Source organism: Oxyura jamaicensis, chromosome 23 (assembly GCF_011077185.1).
Source record: "Oxyura jamaicensis isolate SHBP4307 breed ruddy duck chromosome 23, BPBGC_Ojam_1.0, whole genome shotgun sequence".
Lineage (NCBI taxonomy): Eukaryota > Metazoa > Chordata > Aves > Anseriformes > Anatidae > Oxyura > Oxyura jamaicensis.
This window is the reverse complement of record NC_048915.1, coordinates 5,088,245-5,114,677: the sequence shown is the minus strand read 5'-3', so window position 1 is coordinate 5,114,677 and position 26,433 is coordinate 5,088,245. Positions and strand designations below refer to the sequence as shown.

The 26,433-nt window shown below is 46.7% G+C and overlaps 1 long non-coding RNA gene across 4 annotated transcripts in view; it reads left to right on the top strand.

Annotated features, from left to right (window-relative positions):
• LOC118177559 overlaps positions 1-26,433 on the top strand; it is a 68,068-nt gene extending 41,635 nt beyond the window's left edge. For 3 of the 4 annotated variants that reach the window (XR_004755855.1, XR_004755858.1, XR_004755856.1), the window contains exons 4-5: positions 5,046-5,178; positions 23,547-26,433. This is a non-coding gene — a long non-coding RNA (uncharacterized LOC118177559). The remainder of the gene's footprint in view (positions 1-5,045; positions 5,179-23,546) is intronic. The other variant, XR_004755857.1, reaches the window with a different exon arrangement.

Below are 26,433 nucleotides of genomic sequence, written 5' to 3'. Positions count from 1 at the left end.
TTTATTGTGGGCCTCTCAAGTAATGGTTGGGAGAATCTTGAGAAAAAAAAATGCCTTAAAGTGAAACTCTGGCTGTTAATTGTAATTTATGTTGGGAAAGTTGAACAGAATCTTTGCTTTTCTAGAGTGTAATCAGTCATGTTTTGATATATACAAACAAAATAGCTTGGGGAAAATCAGAGGGAAAAACAATGACTAATGATCTTGTGCTCAGCCTGTGGATGCTGGTCTTCTAATTCCTCCCCTGCCACTCCAGGGTTATTTGCCCTTTTCTTTAAAGACCACGAGTCAGGAAGCTTCTTTTTCCTGGGGACAAGGAAAATCTTACGGTCTAGCGAAGGCATTTTTCTCTAATGGTCTGAGTATATTTTGGTGAGTTTGGGCAAAATGGAGGCTGAGCTACCCTCTGTCCTGAGTTCTGCAAAACTCTGATCTCTAGGACTGCACTTGGACCCCACAAATGAGGTTTAGAGCCAGGCTGCTGGTTTGTTGGGGCGCGTTAGCTCATTCCAGGTAAGGATTTAGCCTTTGTTACCTGCAGTGTTAGCAGCTCTTCCTTGGACTGTTTGTAGCAAAGCCAGCCTTCGGTCTGACTCATCAGTGCCCACAGAAACACAGAGAATACAGTCCCCGGTCACAATATCAGGAAGTGCATTGCCCTCTTGATGTAAACTTGTGTTAAAGTCAGCATCAGAGACTTGCAACAAGCAGTGATGCGAGGTCAGAAAACGTGAGGCCAGGTTTGTGGCGGGTGACAGCGCTGCGTTTGCCTACTGGGGGCTTCAGACCAGACCCCGAATTCAACTTCATCTGCTCACTGTGCTAGTGCAAACCTCAGTGTAGAAACTGTTTAAAAAAAAATAAAATCCCATGCCAATGCAGTGCACACTTCAGTACTGTGTAGCTCGCCTCAGCAGGCTTCTGGCCTGATCTCTGAATCCGATTTATGCACGTGGCTGTGCCTGCTCAGCGCAGCCTCGTGCCTCTGGCTGGGAAGGTCTGTCTCCCCTTCTTGGTGTCGATGGCAATGACAGCTGTCGTGTGCTAGCTCCTTCCGCTGCTACGCCTACCTGGTTACAGAAATCCTCAAATCTTGACAAGCTCCTAGAGCATCCACTTTGTGATCTGTGGGCAAATGTTTGTGTGTGATGTGTACGTGTATGTTTGCACACGCATGTCCTTGCAATAGGTGATTTGCAAAGAAAGATGCTAGGCAACACAGACAACTTCAAGCATCATCTGCTAAGGAGCCCTAAACAGCTTGCATTTGTTTTGGAGTGAAAATCCTCCAACTGCTCTCCTACCAACCCTGTAACATATTCTGAGATGCCGTGCTTCTGGAAGCTGAGGCTTGCAGCTGAAATGTCTGAGCACAGGGCTAATGTGATTGCCGAGATAAAATGCAACATTCATAAAACCGCCATGTGCCAAGGAACTGCTGAGCAGCCTGGGCCAGATGCTGATGTCAGCTCCTCCAGCATATTTCCACTCCTTCGAATGGATTATTTTGGCTTTGCTTTGGAGACTGGCTTCTGGCCAAAGAGTTTTGCCTTTGGTATATGACAAGTTGATTCTCTAGGACAGACGAGACCTTGCAGAATAGCTAGGGACAGCTCCAACCCACTGTGTTCCCCACTGAGTGGGAAGACAGCGTGTGACTGCGGCTGCTGTACTCTAACAAGAAGGCAAATCTGTGGTGAGAGTGGAAGTGCTGTGAATCCATACCGCAGCTACCTTGGGACAGTCAGTGCCACTTGTGTTAGAAGGCTTCAGAGTGGGAAGGAGATGTCCTACTGAGGAACTGACGCTTTATTTCATATTTCATGGAGACGTGTTACTTTTGTGTTTTTTTTTTTTTTGCGGGAGCATGTTGCATTCGTGTAGCTCGCTAACATGCCAAGTGTTTGTGTTAGCTGAGGTCTCGGGACAAAATGTGACTTCACTCACAAGATTTGGAGGTGTACACACCATGACTGGTGGTGGTGCCCCTCTGGGGAGCTTGGCCTCTTTGGGAGAGGGAAATACTAGATCTTAGCAGTCCCTGCTGAGATCTGTTTGCTGTGTGGGTGTTACAGGAGGCACACTGAGATGCAGAGCTGAAAGAGCTGCAAGTCTGAAGAAGCACGTGGTCATTCCTTGTCACTGAGAGCTGGTCGCTCTGGCTGTACATCTAATGCCTCTCTGACTTGTTTCTCAGCACTAATGAGGAGCAGAAGGATGCCTTATCAAAGATGCAGTTCCTATTATCATTTCTGGAGAGGCAGAGATGCTATACAATACAGAAGAAAGACTGGGAACACATGAAAGAATGAACGCAATTTGGGGGAGCTGTGTGGTGCCTGATAATAAAGCTGCAGTTGTCTCTCTCCTACCTTTATTTATTTAGAACTACCTTGTATCTGGGCTCAAAGTTTAAATAATACTAAAGAAAGAAAACAAATCAAATACCATACAAAGCAAAGTGCTTCAGTGCTTCCAATTTAACAGCTCATGTGAGAACCTGAAAGGAATCACAGTCGATAATGAGTCATTTCATCTCGGTGACTGGTGATGAAGAGCTGCCCTTGTCACCTCTGCTCCTGAGGGAAGGCAGAGCAGCCACCTGCTGGGTGCAGTCCCAGGATGGATGGACAGACGAACTGGGCTCCTCTATGGTCAGCACAGCCTGCTGGCTCCTACAAAATCAGCCCTGGGCCATCCTTCGGTCTCAAAGGGCAGAGGGATGAGGTCTGAGCCCCCCTCACGGGGCTCCTGTCTTCCAGCCTTCCTTCACTGATTGTGCCAGGCCTGCAGGGTGTCACCTTTCAAGGTGACAAGTTCAGAAACAGCAGTGACAAGCAGGTATTTTCCATCCCTAATTGGTTCCTCTCTTTTTTTTCTGCCTTGTAGTGGTTCTGGGCCTTACAGTAGGGTTGTCAGCAGAAGGCTGTGCTGTGCAGCAGACCTGAGGTAGAGGAGCAAGCAAAGGTGAGGGTAGGGAGGAATTCACAGATAGCTCTGGTCAGTGTAAGTTCTTCTGTGGGCAGAATAAAGCCATGCTTGAAAAGAGACAATATCAGTAAACTTTGTGTGTGCCTCAGAGGATGTCTACTTGCAGGGAGGTTTAAGAAGTGTTTCCCTGTCCACAGCATTAACAAATGTCATAATCAAATCACAAGATGAATGTGTACCGTCCAGCAAAATTACAGAATCATAGAATATCCCAAATCATAGAATATCCCGAGTTGGAAGGGACCCATAAGGATCATCGAGTTCAACTGTACGCGGTCTCTCACACATAATTGTTAGACTGAATTGAAAACTCGGCAGGAAGTATTGCCCTCTTCTACATAGCACATTGCTGTTACTTATATCAGAGCTGTTAACTCCAAAATAAAAGTATGCACCACCAGATACATGGTTTTGGTTAGAAACAGGCTAAGGCTGAATAAGTGATACCCTGTGACATTTGTGTAGCCAAAGGTGATATTCGTCCAGCAGAAGGCAGCAGCTACACCCTCAGAGGACAGCAAGTCTGTATAAACTTGCTCTTGACAGATTAAAAAAAAAAAAAAAAAAAAAAAAAACTTCAAAGTTAAAAATTTGAAAATCTGGTTTGTATTTTCTGCTCCGACAGGCTTCTGAATCTGCACAGGGCAACTATACATTACAATTCATCTCTGCTGAGGTCTGCTTTGAAGAACTGAACAGGTTGTACCTCTGCCTCTCAATGCATATAGCTTACCCAGTAGGGTTTGCACAGCCAAGCTTCTTGAAAATTGTAAATCTGAAAGGAAAATCCTTTTTTTCCCATTCATTAAAGGCATTAAAAATGGCCTTTACCTGCCGCAACCGTAATCCATTACTAATGTGCCTTGTACTGGACAGATGATGGGGATCTTCTGCCCAGGGATTAAGGGACTGTGCAAACTTAGAGCTGCCGACGTCCTCAGAAGATGCATACATCTGTTTAAATCGTGGGTGGGACCGTGTACCACTAACACCTGTACCAGGGCACACTTCCATTGTGTGCCCATCCCAGTTTGAAAAGCTTAGCTCAAGTGTCTAAGTAAGAAGCAGGCCTTGGCTGCTCTGGCTTTCTCTCAGGTGTCAGCTGGAGCAGTTTCTGTGCAGCCTTGTGTCCTGTGTCAGCTGGGAACGTAGCCCCGAGCTCCCTGGAGGCACGGGGTGGTTGCACTTTGGGAATTGTGAGGAGCATTTGGGGCATAAGGTGTGCATCTCCCGATGGGTGTGTTTCTGGTGTGATCCTGGAAGTGCTGCGCCGGGCTGTAATAGCAGACAGGATGGATTTCCCAGCTTTAAGTGAATGGGAAGAAGGCAGAGGATGTTAGCTTGTCACCCTCATCCATCTCAGCTTGCTCAAGTCACTATTGCAAATGGAAGTTAAATGTTGAGAATGTACCAAGCAGTGCAGACAAAACCTCGCACGAGGCTATTCTTACCGCTGAGGCAGCTTCGTGGAGGCTAGGACATGTCAGGTTGATTTATCACACAGCTTCTGGAGAAAATAAACAATTCTGTTGGCAGAAGAGAGCTTTCCTCATTGAAGAGCCATCAGATTTGCCAGGACAGTAATGGGCCTGGGAGATAGCCCCAGGGGGTGGGCAGAGGCAGCAAGGAGCTGCCAGGTGAAATAGCAGCAAACAGTGCCTCTCCTGGAGCACTTGTTACTGCAGCAGGCTCGGGAGAAAAGTGACATGCTTGTTTTCCTCTGTCATGGCTGCCCTCCCACTCCTAACATAAAAAGAAAACAAAAACTAGCTGCTCTGTAAATGTACGCCTCATTCGGAGGGCTGGCATAACGCAAGGCTTGCTCGAGCCCCTGACCCCTCGGCACACAGCTGTCTTCTGCTTGCACCGACCTTCCTCCTGTGCAAACCCATCTCGTGAGCCCCTGCATCACGTGCCAGTGACTTCACATGACCTGGGGATAACGGACACAAGTCCAAACGGCATCTGTCCATCACACATACCCCATAAGAGACACCTTTTGAAAGCCTTAGAAACCCGCAGCTTTTCTCATAAGCAGCTGTGATTTGTTCCAGCTCCAGCGCAACGCCAAGCCCGGCCTTGTGTCCTGAGCTATCCCCGGGCTGGATCTGGCAACCTGTGGTCTCTCATCTTGTGCTTGCCAGCTCCACCTGCGTGCCCCTGGCTCAGGAGGCTGACCTAGCACAGGTATGCAGCTCTCGTTGCAGCCAGCCGGGGGGTTGGGACTTAAGGCACTGTCGAGTGCCCCACGGAAAGATCTGGGGTCTCTGGATGCTGTTGCCTTTCTAACAGTGACAGCAGTAAAAGCGTCCAGCTTTTATGTTCAGTCTCGCTAGGGAATCATCCTGATAACATTCATTAGACTTTTGAGATTAATCTTTGCAGATTTATTTCATATTTCTTAACAGGACTTGTTCAAAAGATGAGCCTTGTCATAATCCCCCCTCAAGGTGAAAGGAATTGAGACAGCCCTATAAAAAGGTGGAGGTGGCAGCGGAGTCTGTGACCAGGCCCGTCACAGACAAAGCTTTGTGTAGTCAATTAACACAGGGTTAACTCTCAAGCATGGCTGTATAATTATGTCTGCCTTTTCTCTTGATATTCATCTGGATTAATTATGTCTGAGTGGCTGAACAATTCCTCCTAACGCCAGACAAAGAGCATCCTGCTTACCCCGGGGAAGCCACCAAGCTGGGACGGGAGGGACCTTCACCCGGAGTGTGATGAGCGGAGCACCAGGCAGTGGGACAGCTGGCTTTCAAGCTGGCTTTCTTGAGACTGGGGGGGAGCCTCCTGGGGGAGGAAGCCAAATCCTTTAAGGATACGGGGAAGAACATAATCCTCCAAGCAGCAGTTACTACATGTGACGTGATGCTGTGTTTGGGTGCGTACCATCTATCGAACACGCTGTTTTCACTGTGATCAAAGGAGCGTGTTCTAGCAAGGAAGATGTCAGGTCTGTTTCTGTCTGATTCTTGCATGATGTCAGGTGAATTGTTTTTTTCTCCCTTTTGCCTTTCTTTACGCACTGATGTCCTCCAAGCAAGGGCTGGCTTTTGCTGTGCTCTAGAGCCTAACACCGCACGCTCCGTGGCCGGCGTTTCCAGCTGCGGTGCAGGCAAGTCGATCCCTGGCTGACACTCGTCGTTCTGTCCCCTGTTGAACATCTTTCTGCTTGCTGGTGACTGCTGTGGTGCTCTCTAGGACCTAGCTAAGGCATTATTTCAGTCAATCTGTACTAATTCAGCTAAGGATTAGGCCCATGTTTTCTTCCCTTGGAAACTAATACTCTGTAGGTTATCAGCTACTTAGAGATAGACAAGGGTTTGAACCTGCCAATATTAGAGGCTGCTGTGCTGTAGAATTGTGCTGCCAGAGCCTGGACTGTTGTCCTTCTGGGAAAACTGGGTTAGAGCAGTGAAATAGTTCACTTGGTTCTCTGGTGAGCGGTGACTGAACAGAAGGTAAAACCAAGAGCTTCAGTGGGGACTCAGGAACTTTCTGTCGCATTTAACAAATCAGCACAGTCATTGGATGTGTGCAGGCTGTGGCGGCCTGGGAGGGAAAAGAGTATTTATTCACCCATGCTGCTTTTTCTAGTTTCCAAACATCCGTACCACTGGGTACATATGAAACCCACAGTGCTGTATAGGGGTTTCCTGAGCAGCTTAAATATTAAATCTCATTAAAATGTTGGAATTGGGTATCCAAATCTCATTTGTCTTAAAGTATAAGGCTGAATTTTTCAATTAAAGGAGTTTTTACCTCCTCTTCTTCTGGATGGCCTGGCTGCAGCACCTTGGACTCCATGTACTCCTCTGCGGTTTCTGAGCTGCTCACGAGGTACAGCTGGGCTAATAAGTGATGCTTTAGCCCATTATCTAGGAAGTATGGTGCATGGATGGAGTCAGTTAAGTGATTATACTGGGAATGTATGGGGCGATAAATGTCTCCCTTGCTCATAACCCAGCAGCTAATGCAAAGAGATAGTGCCAGGCTGCTCTGTTTCTGCTGGGCTCTACTTCATTTAGATTGCAATTAGGTTGTATATTCAAAAAAAAAAAAAAAAAGCATAGTTAGCTGCTCTGTAATTCACTGAAAGTGAAATTCACCCCCTGTTCAGCAATCCAGAGCAATACCTACATATTGTTATTATTTTCCCCTGATTTTTTTCCTGGTCTTTGCAGCACTGGCACTCTCCTGCAGTCCCTTTGGTCTCCAGTTGCCTCAGGGTGAGCACCTCAAAACCACCACATTTTGGCTTCAGGGGTTGCATGTCATCCAGACCCGCTGTGCCTGAAGGCAGTGGAGCCACGTTATTTGTACTGCTGGAAGCATCTGGAAGGCCTGGATGCTGGTGTAGCTGGAGGGTATGCCCATACCACGTGGTTACCCTCTGCGTCTGAACATCCTCAACTAGAATCTAGACTTGACGTGGAGCTGGCAAGTTCCTTGAACCCCAAGAGCTCAGGTGAATTTAAATTCAGGCCTTTATACACAGCATGACTGCATTAGTCCCTAAATTAAAAGTTTGTCCCAGCCAGACAGTGCCCTTGCTTCACAATGCAGGTCATCCTGCCTCCAACAGTGCCCTCTCCCCTTTTAACTACTGAATTTAGAACGCTTACACTAGTCACTTCTACAAGACTTATACAAAAGCCCAAGGACAGGAAGCTGAATTTTTGCTCTGTTCTTTTGAAGGCTGAGTTTCTCATAAAGTAAGGTGATGCCAAGAACTAGAAGAAAAAAAAAAGTGTATCATGCCTGGCACAGTCTGTTAGATTAGGAAAATGTTTGATTCTTATCTACAGCAGTGATCGCACTGCTCTGTCCTTAGAATCACACCCGTATCTGAGAGTTTCACTCTACCCGACTTTGTCTAATGTGCATTTGTACCTTATTGTAAAAGCAAAGCATTCTGCAAGCCTCTTTTTTAATGAGCAAGAAGTATTTTGCCCAGGTGGGCAATCCAGGTATGTGCCAAAGCCAAGGCTGATGCTGACAGCTGCCTTAAACGTCCCTGGACACTGGCGTTTTGCACAGCCACAGGGAGCCTGCCCTTGCTTTGGCGTGTCAGTCCCCCATCAGCCCAGCTGAGCTCCCAGGTGGATTCTTGCCCTGAAATCAAAAGGGAAAATTTTAATTAATATCTGATCATTTGGAATTCTTAACTTTGAAACGATAGAACAATTACAGTGTCTGTGAAACCCACGAGCCATTAATGAGGCTGCCATAAAGTCATTAAAGATCAGCTCAGACGAGGAGCTCCGACGTCTCTTCTTGCAGCACAGCAGAGGGTCGGCAGTGCCGGCCCCGCTGCAGCTCCTCGGGCACGGCGTCGTGCTTGCAAACAGGATTGCCTTAGGAAACCTCACCCCTGCAGCTGTGAGATGGCTGCTTGTTAAAGCAGAGAAAAGGCCATGAAAAAGCTTCTTGTCATCTGTAAATAGCCGGTTCTTTCTAAAATTCACATTCCAGCCTGATGATTGATAGGGCACTTCATAAATGCTGTAAATGCACGTAGCTAAATGGCAGCTGAATGCTTTGCTCTTTCTCTTTCGGAAAAAGGTTACTTCCCTGTTTAGCAGTAACTGTTTTTATTAGGGATGTCTTTGTGTGCGTTGCGTCTTCCTTCGTCTTTTACCCAGGCGAGCAGCTCCTGTGGCTAGGACCTGGCCTGGGTATTTTTGCTTAAGCTGTTTGTTAGTGAGTACTTCCCGCATCTTTGTCACGCTGCCAGCTGGTCTCTGGGGCGTGCTCAGCAGCACCAAGGAGAGGAAAAGGTCATGGAGAAAAAGTGGGATGTAAGAGAAGAGCAGGGGAAATGAAGGAGAAAAGAGGTTTTGCTCTTCTACAAGGAACAGTGCGTGAGCTGAGATGGTAAAGGAGATGGCTTGAGACAGAAATACTGCATGAGGGTGAGCAGGGAGGAGAGGGGAAGGCAGGGGACAGAAAAGGTTAAGGCAGGGGATGTGTGAGCGAGGGGAGAGCATGGAGGCTTTCCATGGTCAGCTCTGTGCTGCTTCTGCCTCTTAGCTGGAAGGAAAGGCTCTCCCTCCAGGATCTCAGCTGTCCTTTCAGAGCATGTTGAGGGTTGTGCTGCCTCTCCTGTAAGGGGAGGGGAGATCGGCCTGGATCTGGGGAGCGGGTGTCCCGAAGGAAGTCGCATCGCAGAGGCTATCGCAGGGCTGCTCTGCAGGACCCTGGCACTTCCTCGGCCTCACACCCCTTCAGATAAGACCTGAAGGACTGGGAAGGAGAGATTGAGCAGCTAAACCAGAGTTCTTTACACAGGAACGTTAAGCAAGGTGTGACGGCCCCAGCTACCCCACTGCAGAATGGCTGTTTTGGAGCAGGCTCAGGGAGCTGAAGGGCTGGCCAGGGGCGCTGGGAATGAGCTGCTAGGAACTAATAAAGATTGTGATTGCTTTCTGAGCTCTTAACCTGCCTTGAGCAGGACAGTCTGTCTTGGATTAAGGCTGTAAAGCCTCTCTGGTACAAGTTGGAGGTTTTACACCACTGATGTCAATGCAACTTGCTCTCCTTGCTCTCCTCTTCCTGGTGTAAAGCAGCAATGACAGCTTCTGAAATGAGCAGGGCCAATTTTCCTCCTGCTCGGCAATTGTAATCCCAGTACCTCCACTTGGGCTGAGACTCTTCACTGGGGAAGGAGTTAGGATGAACTAAAATGAATTAAGGCCTCTTTAATTCTGAAGAGGGTTTGTGTCATGGTCTAACACAGTTTAACTAATCCACTTTAAAATTAATTTGGTTTAATTTTCCTTAGGGCCCCCATGTGTATATACCCTTAAATACCTAGAATAAATAACAGGTAACTCTGTTGTAAATCACCAGAAGTAATTGTGTACCTACTTACCTATTGTAAATCAGCAGTAACTCCAGTGGGGCTGATTCTCTCCTTGTATATCTGGAATAAATGAAGAGTAACTTGCTGTAAGTCAATAAAGCTAATTTTCCTTCTACTTTCCTGGGATAAAAGAAGAGCAAGTCCAGGGGTAAGGAGCTCAGCTGCAAGAAATTCGAACCAAGGTACATATTTTAACTTCTGATGATACTTACCTCCTGGAATAACTGACCAAGGACTGCAACGGATTCTGTGTGAATGCCGACGTTCTGTCGAGATCAGGTAATTGTCTAAGTGACTGCTCTTGTTCAAGCAGGCTTTAGTACGAGGAAGGTCTCTGGTCTGCAATAGGCAGGGTATCGTGCTAAATGTGCATATTTACCCCTTGGTTTATTAACCCTGGAAGACACCATGAAAGTCAGAAGCACAACTCTGCTTTGAAAGCACCACTTGGGGCTCATTGTCGTGGTGGAGGAGTCACCTTCTCTCTTCTGGTTCCTGTGATTGCCATGCTACCTTTCCCCTCTGAGCATGACCACAGTTACAGCAGTCTTAGGAACCAGAAGAGACAAGATAGGGGAAGTTAACGGGTATTTGGATGGTTTGCTGGGGCTGCTGGTGCCTCCCGTGCATGCACCCCTGCATGCGAGCTAACCCCAAGATGAAGCAGGTATGGTGCTGTGCTCAGAGAATAGGGCCAGCTAAAAAGTGAATTTTTTTTTTTTAAAAAAAAAGTGTAATAGTGTGGGGGAAATACTGCCAGGCTTTGTCAGTGAAGTTTCACTGCAATCCATCCATGGAGGGTTACCTGATGGCTGGTTGTTGCAACAAACCTGTTCTTCACTTTATGCTATTTGTCCATCTCTATAAGCCCTGTGTGAGATTTAGGACTTACAGCTATGAAAAATAGCTAATTATAGCAGTGATGGTGTATCATATGCAATATTTTCTCCCCCTTCTGACAATACAGCCTCTGGCAAACTTTCCACTCAAGTCAAAGCAAATTCTGTGTTGCTTTCTGAGGCCAAGCTCCATCCTACTGATGCAGGTTGTGCCAATATGAAATATGACATAAAGTGCAAACCAGCAGAAAGCATAATTGGCAAAGTGAATAGAAACCCCATCTAATGTTGTGCCGTTTCACACCCTGCTCGCACAGGAATTGCCGAGTTGCACCAGCTGTTGAGCAAAGCCCCACCAGCATCGTTCTCAATCTGATGGCAGAGAAGGAATCGATGCGGTGGTGTATCCCAGATGACTCAGTTCCAGCCTAAACTTGTTTAGGGCAGGGTAAAACCAGCTCCCATGACTCCTTCCCTGTCACCTCTCCCTGGAAGCAGAATAAAGCTACTGATGAGAGAGGGATTCCTCCAGCCTCTGGAGGTCACAAGGCTGTGTGTTCCTCTATGGCCAAAGAACCCTCCTTGCCTGCCCCTATGGGAGGAGGTTGTGGCAAAGGGCATTACGTGGCACTGATAAAACTGCATTTCTTTGTGCCTCGAACCCTCCTCTGAAGTTTGTTAGGTTGGATTATCTAGGTTGGTATCTTTATATATATATATATATATATAAATTTTCCCACAAACTGTGGGGCTCCAGGTAACCAGAAAAGGGATTTCTGTCTACTCACTTTCCCTTTTTTGCTTGGGACATTGTATTCACTCAGGTAAGAAGGATTTGTCTCCACTAGAAAATTGGTTTAAAATCATGCACTCATCCTTCCAGCAGCACCTTGATGTATGTCAGGGGTTCTCCTCTCTCCATGGGTCTCACCACTCCAGTGCAGGAATAGTCTCCAGCCAAAATTTTCACCATTTGGTTCAGCCTTGCCTTGGTTGCCTTAGGTCTACAGACATGACTCAGAATTGAACTCCAAACTCTGAGGGATTTTTCTTATTGGTGTGGATAAACTCAGTGCTGCTCTCATTTTCAAGACGACAATGCCAGCTGCTATCTGCTCTGTACCCTTCCGGAGAGCGAATGCTTTCCCTTCGTAGCACAGTGATGGGAGGGCCCAAATTTAAATTGAAAAGTGCAAAAGGGCTGGTTACTTTATTGTCAAATACTATTGATCAGAGCTTGGCTGGCCTTTGCTTGCACTGTGTTCATCATCTGGCCCTAAAGTTGTTAAAACTGGAACAAAGAAGTGGAACAAGGGAAAAGAGCTGGTTTTGTAAGGGCGAGCGGAGTTTTTTCTGCTAGGGATCTTTCACCTCCATGATGAGTCACGGTGGAAGATGGATAGAGGGGGATAAGAATGACTTCATGTGCAGGAATAGATCTCCCTTAGATGTGTCTCATCATATTGGGGAAGCAAATTTGGGGGGTAAGGAAGATTTAAAGACATGAAGTACACGTTTTGTATGTACGCACGTATACATGTGTGTGCAAAACAAGCTTGTGTGGAATGGAAGAAAACAAGCTGAGTGAGTGAGCAGAGAGGCTGTGTGCACAAAGAAGTATTGGAAAATTTTTAAAGCTTTCTATGCAAAATGGAAGAATATAGCCTGGTTTTTGTTGCTGATGTACCTAAGCCCCCGAGGAAAGCTCGCCTAAGCCCTGCAAGCAGAATCACAAGGTGTGAGCTGGGGGCTGGCTCAGGGGAGCTCCCCTCTGCCCTGGCCGCCTCCTTTTCCTGGGTAGCAGAGGAGCTTCTGTTTGACAGGTCTGATCCTCGGAGTTAAAAGTTTATTCCTTCATCGGCACATTAATGAAAAGAGAAATGTAGCTCAGGGAGGAGAGCTTATGAAGAGAAAATCAAATCTATCAATTCCCTGTCCTGAATAAATGAATCCGGTAGCTCTTGTGTGTAGTTAGATGCCTGGCAGGTGGTGGGTGTTCCACATACAATCAGGAGGGGAGAAAACAAACAAAAAACCCAACATTCAGCCCTTTTCAAACCCAGCACTGAGTGCTAGGCTTGTGTGTCTCTTGTGTGCTGTTACTCATCCATCCGAGCTGCAATTTGCTAGTTACTGCCCATAAAGAGAATTCTTGTCTGCGTACAGGTTAGCAGAACGCTGATAGGAAAAAATGCCAATAGGTGGCACTTAGGAATATATGGGGGTGCTTTTAGGTTTGGTGGGAGGGATGGAGCCCTGTTGTCTCTGTGCACTGCAAACAGGCTCCGTTAGGAGCTCCTTACGTCCGCTCCCAGCAGCAGTGATGTAAATGTGTCTCCTCGAGGCCCTGCCTGCTGCGAGCAGACGCAGCCTCGCCTCTTGTTCCCCAATTGGTCTCATTTTGATTTTAAACAAGACAAAATCTTTGGAGATGAGATAAGCAAGGCTGGTAAAGCCAGGTCGCCGAGGAGCTGGCCTGGGTATATTGTGGGTAAATCGCTATGCTACCTGCTGTGACAGGAGTAATTTATCTCAGGCTGAAAAAAGCGGCTGCTTCCCATCCTGAGCGGTGAGGGTCATTCATCACTTTTTGTTATTTTTATAACAGAAGAGAGTGTGCTGGTTCCCTCCCCCCAGCCCCTCCAGCCAATCCCTGGGGACAAATTAGCTAGTCTGAAAATGGATGAGCTCAGGGTCTCTTTTCATTTATATTTTTAATAGTGTAACAGAAACACCCTCAATTCTGCAGCAGGCCCTCTGGCACGGGTAGATGGAAGAAGGCTGCGAAACCTTGGCCAGGGAGAGGTGGTGGCCTTTGTCTTCTACTGCTGACTTGGCAGGTGGCGGCACTCTGAAGCCCCTGGGGGCCTCCAAATCTACCAGGAAACACAGCGTGAGCCCGGGGGCTCTTGCAGAGTGTATGGACTGGGTCGAGAAAGCTTTTGGGGGGTTCTCAAGACTTGAGAGGGAGGAATCAGATCCTGCACTGGATTCAAAACTGTCCATGTGTTATAGGAACACATGGCGCTGTTTCTTGACGGTGATGATCTCTGCAAAACCACGTGTGCTGTGTGTTTGTATATACACATATATACTTCATCTGCTACTTTAGTTAAAGGTATGACCATGTCTTCAGCAGATAGTGTTTATGATATATATCAGATGAACATAATGTGTATTTATAGCCCTGCGCATTGCTGCCCAGGTCTGCCATGGGAAAGCAACTTGCGCTCCTGCCATGAAATGAGGCTTTAGCACTTTGGTCTTCACTCATCTTCATATTTGGATGGTTTGGGCACTGAAGAGCTATATCCAGACAGCAAAAAAGAAGATTGAATAGCAGAGACCTTCAGGTTAATACAGATGCTACATGATCCCTTTATCACCGAAGGGACATTGCTTCAATTACTGTGCCAATCACCTGTCTCTCAGCCTGCCAGTCAATTATTCCACAATCGAGGGATTCACTTGACAGAGTAGCCAAAAGTGGCAGATATCTGTATTTTGAAGAGCCAGTTTTGCATAATTCTGTACACAAGGGAACAGAGCTGGAAGGCTGGGTCCAGAGCACCACTTGTGTGGAAAATTTCAAGCGAGCAGGTGAGGTCTCTCTGTTGTATTAAGTTACTGGGACATTGGGGAGGATTTCATTTGTAATGGTGGAAATTGCTTTTGCATCTCATGCTTCACTCTAGTGAGTTTGTTCAGAGAAAAGGCAATGAGGAGAAAAGGATGGTGATTTCTCCTGCTTTCTACTTTCCTCTGTCTTCCCCCCACCTCTGAGGAAGCTGTTGGAGCTTCAGCGCATCCTGGGATGGAGACGCAGCTACAGCCGGGTGCTGTGTTGCTGGAAGGCTGATGCTCTCTGACAGTCCTGGTCCCTACACGGTGAAGACTGGAGGGTGTAGGTTAGGGCAGCTGACCGGCAAGGTACATTTGGATTCTCTTTTTTGATCTTCTCCTTTTGATTGTGCAACATAAAGCAAATCATCCTTCCTCTGCCCTGGTGCCCTGTCTCTGTTAGTGATAATTACTTGTCACCGTTTATAATGTCTTGAGGACAAGCAAAGACTGTTTACAGCCACTGAAGGTTTTTCTGAAAAACTCAAAGGGGGCCAGGTCTTCTCAGGGTGCAAACTGGCACTGTTCCCTTAGCTGCATGGAGCACCATTGCTTTGTACTTGCTCTTGATATGGTTCAGGGCTTCTCCCATAGCCTCAGCATTAGCCATCTGTAACCCAAATACATTGAAGATTTGTGGGTTCTCTTCATTATTAGTATCATTAATTCTTATTTACACAGAATTTATGATCCTGTCCAATGAGGTCTGTCCGAAGTGATGTCTTGAAAATGCACTTAGTCTTGTGGGGATGGGAGGCCAGTGGTTCGCATGCCATGCCCTGCTCCACACAGAGGGACAAATCCTGAGGCTCAGGTTTTGATTTGTTTCCTGTGGGAAAGGAACTTGTGAGAACTCAAGTCAGCTACCAGAAAACACAGCATGAGCTTGTGGGTAGAATTTAGAGTGCCTGAATATCATGGTGATGTGAATTTTTCTGTGTCAGTTTTCCTATCAATGTCTTCTTCCTTTAAGGGTGTTGTTAAATACCGTGCAGAATGTCGGATGCTCAGATTCAGCAGGGAAAGAACAATGTTGTCTTTGATTTTTACCCTCTTTTAAACACAGATCTTTCTCTATGGAGCTAAGAGCACTGTTGCTCTTGCAGCTGTTCTTAAGCCAGGAGGGGACCTCTCCCTGCTGAGCCCAGCTGAGGCGAGAGCCTGCAGGCAGTTGGGTTGAGGGCAGGCACCTGCCTGTGCTCATGCTTCATCCTTCCTGTGCCAGAAACTTACACTTCTACCTCCTTGCAAAGCTGTGGGATGTTAGAGGCAAGGGACAGGATATAGCTCTTACCTTTGCTTGGACCACAGCTCTGGAGGATGATTCAAAGTCCAGTGCTGCCTGAGGTTGTGTGGAGGTGGCTCTGTTGCTGGGATCCTTACTGCCTGGTGTTTGGTGGTTTTTTTTGAATTCACTCTTCCATTTAGACTCTTCATTATCACTGCCACTTGCTGGGACCGACAGCTGCTAACAAACGCCAAGGGATTCCAGACAGCTTTGCAGACTATCTTTGAGTGCCTCAGGCAAAGCCTGAAATGCATACAACAGGAAAATAACCCATTCTGCTCGCTTACTGCACCAGTAGGGAGAGGTGGTCCTGTGCTGAAATGTACTGGACTCAATATGGGGGGCTTTTTTGATTCCTTCTTGTTAGGGAATCCTATAAGCCTAAGTTCAGGAGAGTGGCCTAATGCACAAAGTGTGCTTCCATTTGTTCATGCACTTACTTTTTTAGCTTGGCCTCAAAAGGAAGCAAAGCTCATGTCATCCTGCACTGTATACGTGTCCCTTGTACTTGTAAAGCATCACATATAAAGAAGAGACTGGGTCTTATAAGTCCAACGGAGTCCAACGCTGTCAGGCAGCTTGTTCAGAGGAGGTAGACCCTGAATGATGGCACTTCTTTGGGATGCAGCTCTTTGTTCAGCTGCATGCAGCATTCAGCCCAGAGTTCCCTGTTTCAGATTGGGCCTCTCAGATTCAGGGAAGTGAACTGCCTCGTCCTGGTGCACCCTCAGCCTGGGAGCAGGGATGTGGGCTCTGATGGTGCTGTGCTCGCCTGGAGCTCACTGCAGTTCTTGGTTCGGGTCTGTGGCACTGAGATTAAGAGGTGCTGGTCAGGTTTGTCTTTGCTAATCCTGCTTTATTCAGATCGGCTGCTCTGTCTTTCATGTTAAACAAACAGACAAACAAAAAGCCTTAGGAAGAGAAATCCTGATTTGTTGATTAGCCCCAGCCCTACTGGAATCTCATCCTAAAATCCATCTCAGTGCATCTGGTAGGCTCCCCCTGAGAACTAGATTATTTTGAGACTTGAAAGGCTGACTTGAAAATATTTGCATTAAAGTACAGATCAGAATGACCTGCAAAAAAACAAGCACAGGTCAACTGTCTCTTAGGCATGAATTTGCTCTGAGTGCTAAGAGGTTGTAAAAGAGATTTTCTTCCCTCCATTAATAGGCTTTATACAAAACAGTACATATGCTAGCGTGTGGTTTCACTGTGTGCTTATTAGCAGTTAAAACACTGATGCTCCTGACACTTGTTTGGCCAGGAATAAAAAGTAGTGGTGTGACCTGAAGACAAAAATGGAGTTCAGGAAAAGGGGATTTCTTCCTTCTTTGTGTAATCTGGAGAATGTGGAAAGAATGGCACCGTCTGGAGGGTTCTTCCTTTCTTACTGGCCTTGCTCTGCAGGTGTTCCCATGGTGAAGATGGTGCAACATAAAACTTGGACCTCAACTCTTGCTTACTTTGCTATGAACTCATGATATAACTTGAACGTGTTTTAGTTTTAGCTAACTGAAGAGCTCCTAGTGCCTTTTCCAAGGCCTGGGCCACAGGACTTTGCAATACTACAAAAAAGGGATTCCTCCTTTGACCTTGCATGGAGGTTCCTCCCTTTAGAGCTGGAGATTTTGGTTATGTGCTTCTGTGCCCCAGTTGTTCTCTGCATCTGGGGCTTTTGGAGTAAGATGAGGCAAAGGCTGGTTCTTGGTCCTGTACCGCTGTTCAGTTACCACATGGCATGTTTTTTGTCTTCTGTTCTCAAGCCTGGTTAAAGCTTTGCCAGTCCTGGCTGTTGTTTCGTGATTTGTTTGGCTCTTCCTCCTAGCAACTAGGTACACTGCGCACACGTTTTTAGTCAGTATAAACCAGAAGGTCTCCTTATTTCCTTGCCTTCTTTCTCTTCAGTGGAAGATAAGTTCCTATATTAGGTCCTGTAGGAGATGATTAAGAGCTACTGCACCCGTGGGGGATTGTTCACTTGCTGCTTTTGCCCTGCCCAGTTTAAAGTGATCCTTTTCCTGGCTCTCATCAGGCACCACCTAATGCATGTGTATCCCTGCTAGGACGTTTGGCCTGATGCTCAGCTTAATATATTCTGTACACAATTTTGTCCCATTATTCCTAGTTAAACTCTCTCAGATCACCCAGAACATGAGGAACGTGTGGCAGCTTCCCACAGCACAGCATAATTAGCTACTTCAGAAGCTACCTGCAAAGAGTGATGCCCTCATTATGCCGAGCAGAGGAGAATTTGGTGGGCTGAGATGTCTCCAGAAAGAAGATGCATTTCAGTTCTGAGAAAGAACTAGAGGCAGCCATTGCCCTCCTGTGGTTAGCTTTATCACCGACTGCCTTGGGAGCTCGAAGGCGCATGGCAGTGCCCCTTGATGAAAGCAAACACCTTTGAACATCCATTAGTTTATGGTGATTAAAATAAAGCCCTGTGGCTCGTAGGCTGCACTGTTACCAGGAAGCAACTGCAAATGTTTGGAAATGCTTTCTTTGCTGTTCCATGAAGTCCGGTGTTTCTCTAGGAGCCCTCCACAACACGCATGGGGCCCTGGTTTAATTGGCCTCTTGGTGCTGCAGCAGTGCAAGGAACCCATCATACCGGTCCTGGCTGGCTGGAACCCTTCTCCCCACCCTCATTAGAAGAAATCTTTTTCATTTGTTCCTTTACCGATTTCATGATTTAAAACCTGAGAGCCCAAAGAAGCCGGCCTCAGATGGAGAGCTAGTCCTCAGTTTTCCCACTTAATTCCTGGAATCCTGAGCTGGCCAGGAACTTTTTAGTGCCTGCCAGTCTAATAACAATAACGCTTGATGTTTCCGTAGTATTGTTCATCTAGGATCTGAGTGCTTCGCAAACAAGAAATAATTAAGCTTACAATCAACCCTCTGGGGTAGGTATTATGATACTTACTTAACAGATGTGTAAACAGAGGCATAGAGAGCTCAAGTTTTTCATGTTCAAAGCACTTTGCAAATACTACCTAATTAATCCTCACAGTGGCCTGAAGTATTTATTAGTCCCCTTCAAGGGCAGAGCAAAGTCGCTGGCAGAGCCCTGCGAGCCGCTGTGCTGAGCGGGGCCGGTGGGTGCTCCCGGCGGCGTCAGGCCGCGTGGCGGGGCAGGTGGCCACCGGTGGCCCTGGGCTCCTGGAGGGGTCTGTGGGGAAAGACTTCACAACTGGGCTGGCCTTGTGTTGGTCTTGCTTAGTTCTGTTTTCTGACGGCTGTTAACAGCGTTAGCTGGCTCCTTGAGGTTCGCACCGAGGGGAGCTTGTGGTGCTGCTGCGCCAGGCAGCCTAGCTTCCACTGCAGCTCCTATGAGGGACACCTCCTCTAGAGACATTCCTGTGGGCCCTGGGGGATTTACTGCGCACAAGCCGATGACAGATGCATCATTCTGCTTTGAAAGCGCTGCTTCACAAGTGCCCTCTCTAATTTTTCTGTCGGAACATAAATCAGATCGCAGCTTTGCTGGTGGCCTGCTGGACTGTGGTGCTAGCCTGAGGGGCTGATAGGAATCATTGAGACAGCTCGGGAGATTAATTAGCTTGATGCATTGCACCTACGTAGGAGATGTAAACATGAACCCTTCACAGATAGGTTCCTGACCATGGCAGCTCCTGGATGTTTATGCTAGTCTAGTATCTTAATAAATGCTTCATATTGGGTGCTGGCCATAGACGGTGCTTTCTGTTCTGTCCTGTGATCTGGGGAGAACATCCCAGCCTCTTAAATCTGAATGGGGTGATACTGATCCGAGGGACTCGGACTTTACTGCTATTCTGATGTTACTCGTTGCAGCTGCGGATATTAGCATTACTAACCCTGTGAGTATTATGGGGGAAAGAAGATCCCTGGCATTTGAAAAGTTCAGGGACAAATGGAGTATTTTTCTGCCCGTCAGTTCTTGTGAGCTTTGGAAATTATGCCACAGGCAGCTGTGAACGCTGGTTCTGCCTATTCAGTATCCAGCAATTAGTCAGCCAGTTGCTACTTACTCATCCGGGATTCAGGGCTCCCGATTGTACAGCTTGTTATGATGGCTGTTTTGGGGCAGCTTGACTCATTTGCCTGCAACTCCAGTTGATAAGAAGTTTCATAACTTCACGTGCATTTCAGCAGTGCGTTACAGTCTTTTGCAAACATTACGAACTAGCTGGATGAAACCACACTTCGAGAACGAAGGGCTACGTACATGTACAATGAGTGGTGCATATCTGTGTGCAGGCTTACACGTGGGCTGTGGTCAGGGGATATAACAGCGTGGCTTCCTGCGGTGGCACATCAGCATCTCCCTGCTGAAGCTGGTGGAGCTGTGCAGATTTACCTTAGTGGAGGGTCCAGTACCGTGAGGTTTTTAAAGCACAGCTCCTGAAGAGCACTGAAATATTTTATTAGCCTTTAACAAGACAGAGTTACATCAAGTTTGTTCAGCATTAATTGTATTTTCTGCAGTGCTCTGCCTACACCATCAATTATTAATTAATCTCACTATTTTTAGCTGTTACCTGTCCCTAACCACCTGGCTGCTATAGCTTTCTGGGCTTACGCCAGCATGTGTTGCCAAAATGCTCCAGACCAGTTGAAGATATTAGTACGATTATAATTATCTCTTTATTGCTTGTGTAATTCTGAATCCTCTATGTGCATTCCATCAGACACATTTCTTGGAGGAGGAAAGGTAAATATTTTCCCCCAGAGGAGAAAAGGGAGGAGAGCGACCCCTCGGTATCACGCTGGTACAAACCCTCCTGTGTGCTGAGCCGGGTGCTACCAACCTGCCTGAAGGCAGCTGCGGGGCTGTGCTGAATCAACCCGGTTGCGAGCAGGGTACGTGAGTGCGCCGGCACTGCCGCCTGACATCTCGACCCACGACTGCAGCTCCGTGAGCTCCGGAGAGAAACTTTTGACATCTTTAGCCTTTGACATTTGTCTGTTCAGCCTTTGGCTCTCTGATTAATCAATGGTGCAGAGACATGATGTTTTCTTCAGGAAATTGCTGCTTGTGAGGGCCCTCTTCTGCCTGCCGCTTCTGGAAGCTGCTGTTTTGTCCAGAATGCTCACATGAGTGTGTCAGAGTGAGAGGATGAGGGGGACAGAAGCAGCATGGTCTATCCATAAGGGATTGAAGTTTATCACATTTCCTCACTACTTGCTTTTTGCCTCTCTCATCACAATTATCACATTGAGATGTTGCCATAAGCCTTCTCTCAAAGCTGCCCAGGCAAAAAAAAAGTTCCCTATTTGTGCGTGTCAGATCTTCCCTCCCAACTGTGCTGCTTGCAGCTGTGGCTTCATTTGTGTGCTCAGGCATGTCCAGGACTGCAGGTTTCCAGGCACAAGATAAAACCCTGCCAGCCAGCTGACTTTTCGGCCAAGCCTGCCTTTCTTCTTCTTTCCAATGGCTGCTCCCCTACTGCTTGGCTGCTTGTCATTTGCGTAGAAGAACAAATGTCTACACAGCTGGTTGCAGTGGTCATCGCTAGGAAAGAGACAGCTTCAGAAGAGACTGGGGCTGAAGTTCTTCCCTTCTGCAGCTGAACACAGCTGTGTGTGTCAGATGCTGGTTGTGCCCCTGCCTTGCAGCAGTTGGTGTGCTTGGGATGGCTCATCCTGGTCTAGCTTCGTGAAGGTCAGGGGCTGGTCTGCAGCACCAACTCCTTTATTCCCACCTGAGAAACATGAAAGGATGTGGTTGGATCTGACCAACTGGTCACTGTTTCGTGTCAGTGTGTGTGGAGGGGAACAGGAGGGTGTTTCTCAAGGGTGTAGGTGCAAGAGGAGAATGCTTTCCATGGACAGGGAAGGTGGGAGGGAGTGCTGAGGTAATTCAGAGCAGGGTTAATAGAAAAGCAGTCAAACATCCATAACTCCAGCCTGTGTTTTAATTCTGGAGTACTTATGTTCTTCAGAGCTCAGCAAATATTTGAGGAACTCTTTTCCTCTTGGATGCTCATCCTTCATTCTCCCTGCCAAGGTGTTTCTATGAGCAGAGCTGCGTATCAGTCCAAAAGTTATGACTACCTTGACGCAGGTCTTTGAGCATCCAGTCTGTACACATCCACTTTGGTAAATTAAACCTTACCAGTGGTTTTGGTGAGTAATCAAGCAGCAGAAAGGAGGAAGAGCAAAGCCCTTAATCGAGCATAACGGGAAATTCTTTGGAGCAGATTACAAGGGGCCGGTTGGACCAGATGATCTCAGAGGTCTTTTCTAACCTTAATGATTTTATGATTCTGTGACTCTGGGTCTCATGAACCATCAGTGTAAGATTCACCCAGTCTCTTCCTGAGCCTTAAAAGTGTATTTTAAATTAAGTTAGACTAGTTAAACCAAAGCTGGAAGTTAAACTCCTGCAGCTGGCTGTGGGCATGCTCTTTGCAGTGCTGATGATGGCCATTTTGGCATTTTAAGTAAGGCTTAAAGTGCTTCAATTTATCTTGCATATAGGTAAAGTGCTTGTATGGACAGTTATTCTGGCTCACCCCATGGGTGGTAACTAGTTAAACTGCGATAATTTATTTCTTAATGAACCCTAATAAATTAGAGTGCAAGCATGAGTTTGTCGTGCATTAACTATCTCGCTGGAAATGAGGCGTGCTGAGGAGGTTTTGATGTGTCTGGATCATGCCAACTGTGGCTGCGCTGTGGGTGACTGCAGGCACGACAGCTACGGGTAAGCAAAGCATTTTATTAGTAACTCCTTCACAAATTAAAATCCAGCCAGAGCAAATGGAATATGTCAAACAGGTAGAGGGAAAACCTGGGAGCATCCAGTCTTAGCATTTAGCTGCAGGGCTTGTGGCTCATCGCGTCCGTTGCCAGGATGCTCCAGGAGGAGCCATGGGTCACCCTGGCAGTTCAGCCTACCCTGTCCTCGCTGCTCACCATCAGGTGCTGGCAGGAGAGCTGGGGACAGAGAGGCAAAATAAACAACACACATGAAAAATGCAAACTGGGGGGAGTTAGATCTCAGCTGGCACAAACTGCCATAGCGTTTTTGACATCAGTAGAATTATACCTTCCACTGGATAAAATCTGGCCTGCTATTTTTGCAGTGTTTTTGATTGCTAATTTAACTTTGGAGTTTAAGTGGTGCTGATGTGTTCATTTCATTATGGGAGATGGATTCTAGGCTGTGAATAGAGCTCAGCAGAAACTTTCCTACAAAGTGATGCTGTTCTGTTTTCCCTCAGAATCTGCCAATTTGTCAAATTTGTTTGCAGAAACAGTTTGATTTTGATTCTGGAGGAATCAAGGCAGTCATTGAATGCAGCCTGCTTGGCAGTTTTAGCCTACCTAGATCTGCTGTAGAGCTGGAGCACTTGCCCAGCAGCTCAACTTGCTAAAAGCCTGGAAGCGCAGGAGTTCTGGCTCCCTGCTCCTGTGTCCCATATGGTGCTCCTGGGGACGGGAGCGCCTGCTCTATTTCACGCAGAAGTGAAAACATTTTCTCTGCAAAATGCGATAGTCATTCTCCATCCAGCTCTGAAGTGAATTCCTTTGTGCTGTATAGGGTTCTGACTTTTCATTATTGTACAGCTCCAGCACCGCAGTGCTCAGCACAGCTCAAGAATCTGTGTGCTGCTGGAAGAGATGTGTTAGGTGGGAATGTTGAATTAAGTGGCCAGATCTGAGAAGCCTGTGAGAATCCTAGGATGTTCAGTGCTGGTTTGAATTCTGCCAAGCTTACATCTTCTTGTGCCTCATATCAAAGTATTTCTTCCAAAATCCCCCTCCCCCCCCCCCTTCTTTTTTTTCCCCTTCTTGTGATCTTGTGATTCTGAAATGCCAGGAGCTGGGGACTTTCCGAAGAAGAGCCATTCCCACCCAGCTTCAATGCTTGTCATATTTACAGTGGAACATTAAGATCCCTTAAGTCCTAGCAGCCACACTGCTATCTTTGTATTTTCTCTCTTGTCAGGAGTTAAAGTGGGAGGCCAAGAAGCTCTCTAGTAAATGTGAAATGGTACAGGAGCCTTGAAGAATAAAGGAGAATAAGAACAGCATTTTCCCATGCTCCAAGGTTTAAATTGGCAAAGCCTGGTCACTCCCCGCCTGCTTCCTCATGCCAACCATCGCACTCTCATTTCAGAGAGATCCGAGGGAAACGAGTTAAAAGCAACTAGAGAGAAATACCTTTTATGGAAGCGCTAGCAGGCAGTATGGATCTGTTATCCTCTAAAGACATCCACACAAACTAATATAATTTGAACAGATACATTCTGTGCCTCTGATGCCTTCACTGGGCTTAACTGCTGAGTTTGATGGTAAATCCATGTGACAATGCATATGTTAAAAACCATTAAGAAGTTAGTAAAGATTTACTGCCAGCCAGCACATGAAATGAAGAAGGAAGAGCTCAGAAGTAATTGTACCGTGTGGCCTTGTGAAGTGACTCTGATTTTTAGAAACGTTCATGACTTGGGCTGGAAAATGGCAGAGCTGGACGTCGGGGGTTTCCTCTTCCTTGTGACCAAAGTGGTTGTTTAATATTAAGTGAGCGTGAGAGTGTTAAGAGGATGAGACAACCTCAACTCCTCGAGAACAGAATAGAAAGACTCCGAGATGCAGATTTTCAAGCGTGCTTCTAAACAACATTTTCATTTTTTGCTCAAGCTTGCTTCTAGTCTGACCCTGACAGTTGTAAATCTTGGAGCTGATTCAGAAGAGACAAGAACATTGAGGATAATTGCCCTGTAATTCAGAGAGCCTTGGTGGGGATGGAGAGGTATCAACACATGTGAGAGAGGAATGACTCCCTTTATTACACTGAGCAGCAGAAGCTCTATTTGTTATTAAGCTGAGTGACAGCCCTGTTTGAATTTCCTCATACCTCTGCCAGAGCTTATATATCTGAAGCAAATATGTGATCCCGCAATTAACGATCATATTCTGTAGGTAATAAAGTGAGAAAATTCACATGGTTCAGTTTGAGCACTGGGAGTTTTTAACTTAAGTGCTCATTTTTCTTGAACCTTTTAGTTCTTATAGTTTGGGGTGAAAATGTTTTTTCTTTTGCTAAAGCTTAACCTAGCTCACATCCGTGGCTCGTAATGATCCCCACAACTTTTGACAGTGGTGGGGAACGTGGGATAAACCACCCTGTTGTCAATAAACTGATTCTCCCCTTGTTATATAACAATGCAAATGTAGTAATTTCCTCTCTGCTCCAGTTGTTACTCAGTCTCCAATTAATTCAGAAATGGGCCAGTAGTAAATATGCAACTGCTAGCACAGTTTAATGTGAAGTCTGGTTTATTGTCAGATTGCTATTAATGTCTTCTGATTAGGCGCTGACTTCTCCCTCTGCTGTTTAAATGTCACTGCTGGAATCAGAGGGGTGAAAGGAATCTAATCTGTTCTCCCCAACCCTCAACCTCTGTATCACAGGAACTTTGAAATGTGCATTTTTTCCTATTGTTCTCCAGTCTATTGTGGAAGTGCTGCAGTGACTAATTCTTGCATAAATCATTGCCATGACAACACCTGTAATATCTACTGTCAAAGAGTGCCGAGGCGCTGAGGTTCCTTCAGCGCAGCCAGAAGGCTGAGGAGGGATGACAGCGGAGGACGTAGCTGCACCAGCCTGTCCTCGCAAGGGCAGGGATGGAGTTTTGAAGTCTCCCCTCTGCCCCCCTTTCTCCCTCTCCTCTTGAAGCTGACCAAATCAGCTCTCATGGACGAACCAGGAGGGCTGCTCTGCGTGCTGGTGGACACCCTGTGCTGGCCTCGGAAGGCCTGGCTCTGCCACTGGCTTCTTTAATAGCCCTTGGTGCTTTCCTTCACCTCTGGGGGAAGCAGGCTGAGCTCTGTGGCATCGTGCATCAGCTCTGTGCCAAGCACAATGGGGTCCTGACCTCGCCTGGGCTCGTTAGATCCGCTGTAATTTAGATAAGCGTGACAGCCCCGTGTGGTCAATTTACAGCAGCCGAGGATGGGGCTCTTCTCTTTTTTGCTGGACAGCATTAATGATAAAGTATCGATTCTCATCTACTCGGAAGCAGACAAAGTTGGGCATTGTGTTTAATTAAGGAGGACCTTACAACTGGGGCTTGTGAAGTGATCAATATTTATTAGGATGGGGTAATCTTGTTTTGACTTTTAAACCTGGTGGATTTGATACACATCATCAGCAGGGCCATAAATGTGTGGCAGTGAGATGTACTTTTCACAGGGTAGCATCTTTTATGATAACCTGAAGCCTAGCTCTAGTTTAATGGCAAAATATATCAACCCATTTTTCTCCTGTTCCTGCTAGCTCTTCTTTATTCATTCTAGAAAGGAGCCCTGTGAAGGAGAAATGTAGCAGAGAGGTTACTGATCGCTATCTGCAGTCTTGTTGCAAAGGAAAATTTACTGTCGTGGGGTAACGTAGGAACAACTCGCATTTAATGAATTTTGTCAGAAGTACTTTATAGGTAGGGTTGGATGACAAATGAGGAGTGGCCTTTAATGCCAATGTAGAATCCATCTGTCTAGGTCTGTCCACCATTTTTCTTCCACCTTATTCATCCCTATTGTAGGTGAAGCCTCCTGTGGTATGTGGAGGTCTCAGTTACACCTCAGATTAAAGGCAAGGGAAGAAGGAATGGGTACCACGTACAGAATAACCGGTCCCTGTAGTGACAGCACATTAGGTTTTCTTTGGAAGCTTCCTCCTGTAGAGAGACCTTCTTTTTATCCAGAGTCCCGGCTCCTGACCTGATTTTACACTTGGCAGTATCTCCTGTGGTCACTGACATCTGAGCACGTGAAAGCGTTGCTATTCTAGTTCCCCTGACTGGGTAGAAAGAGCAGTGTGTGGAGTA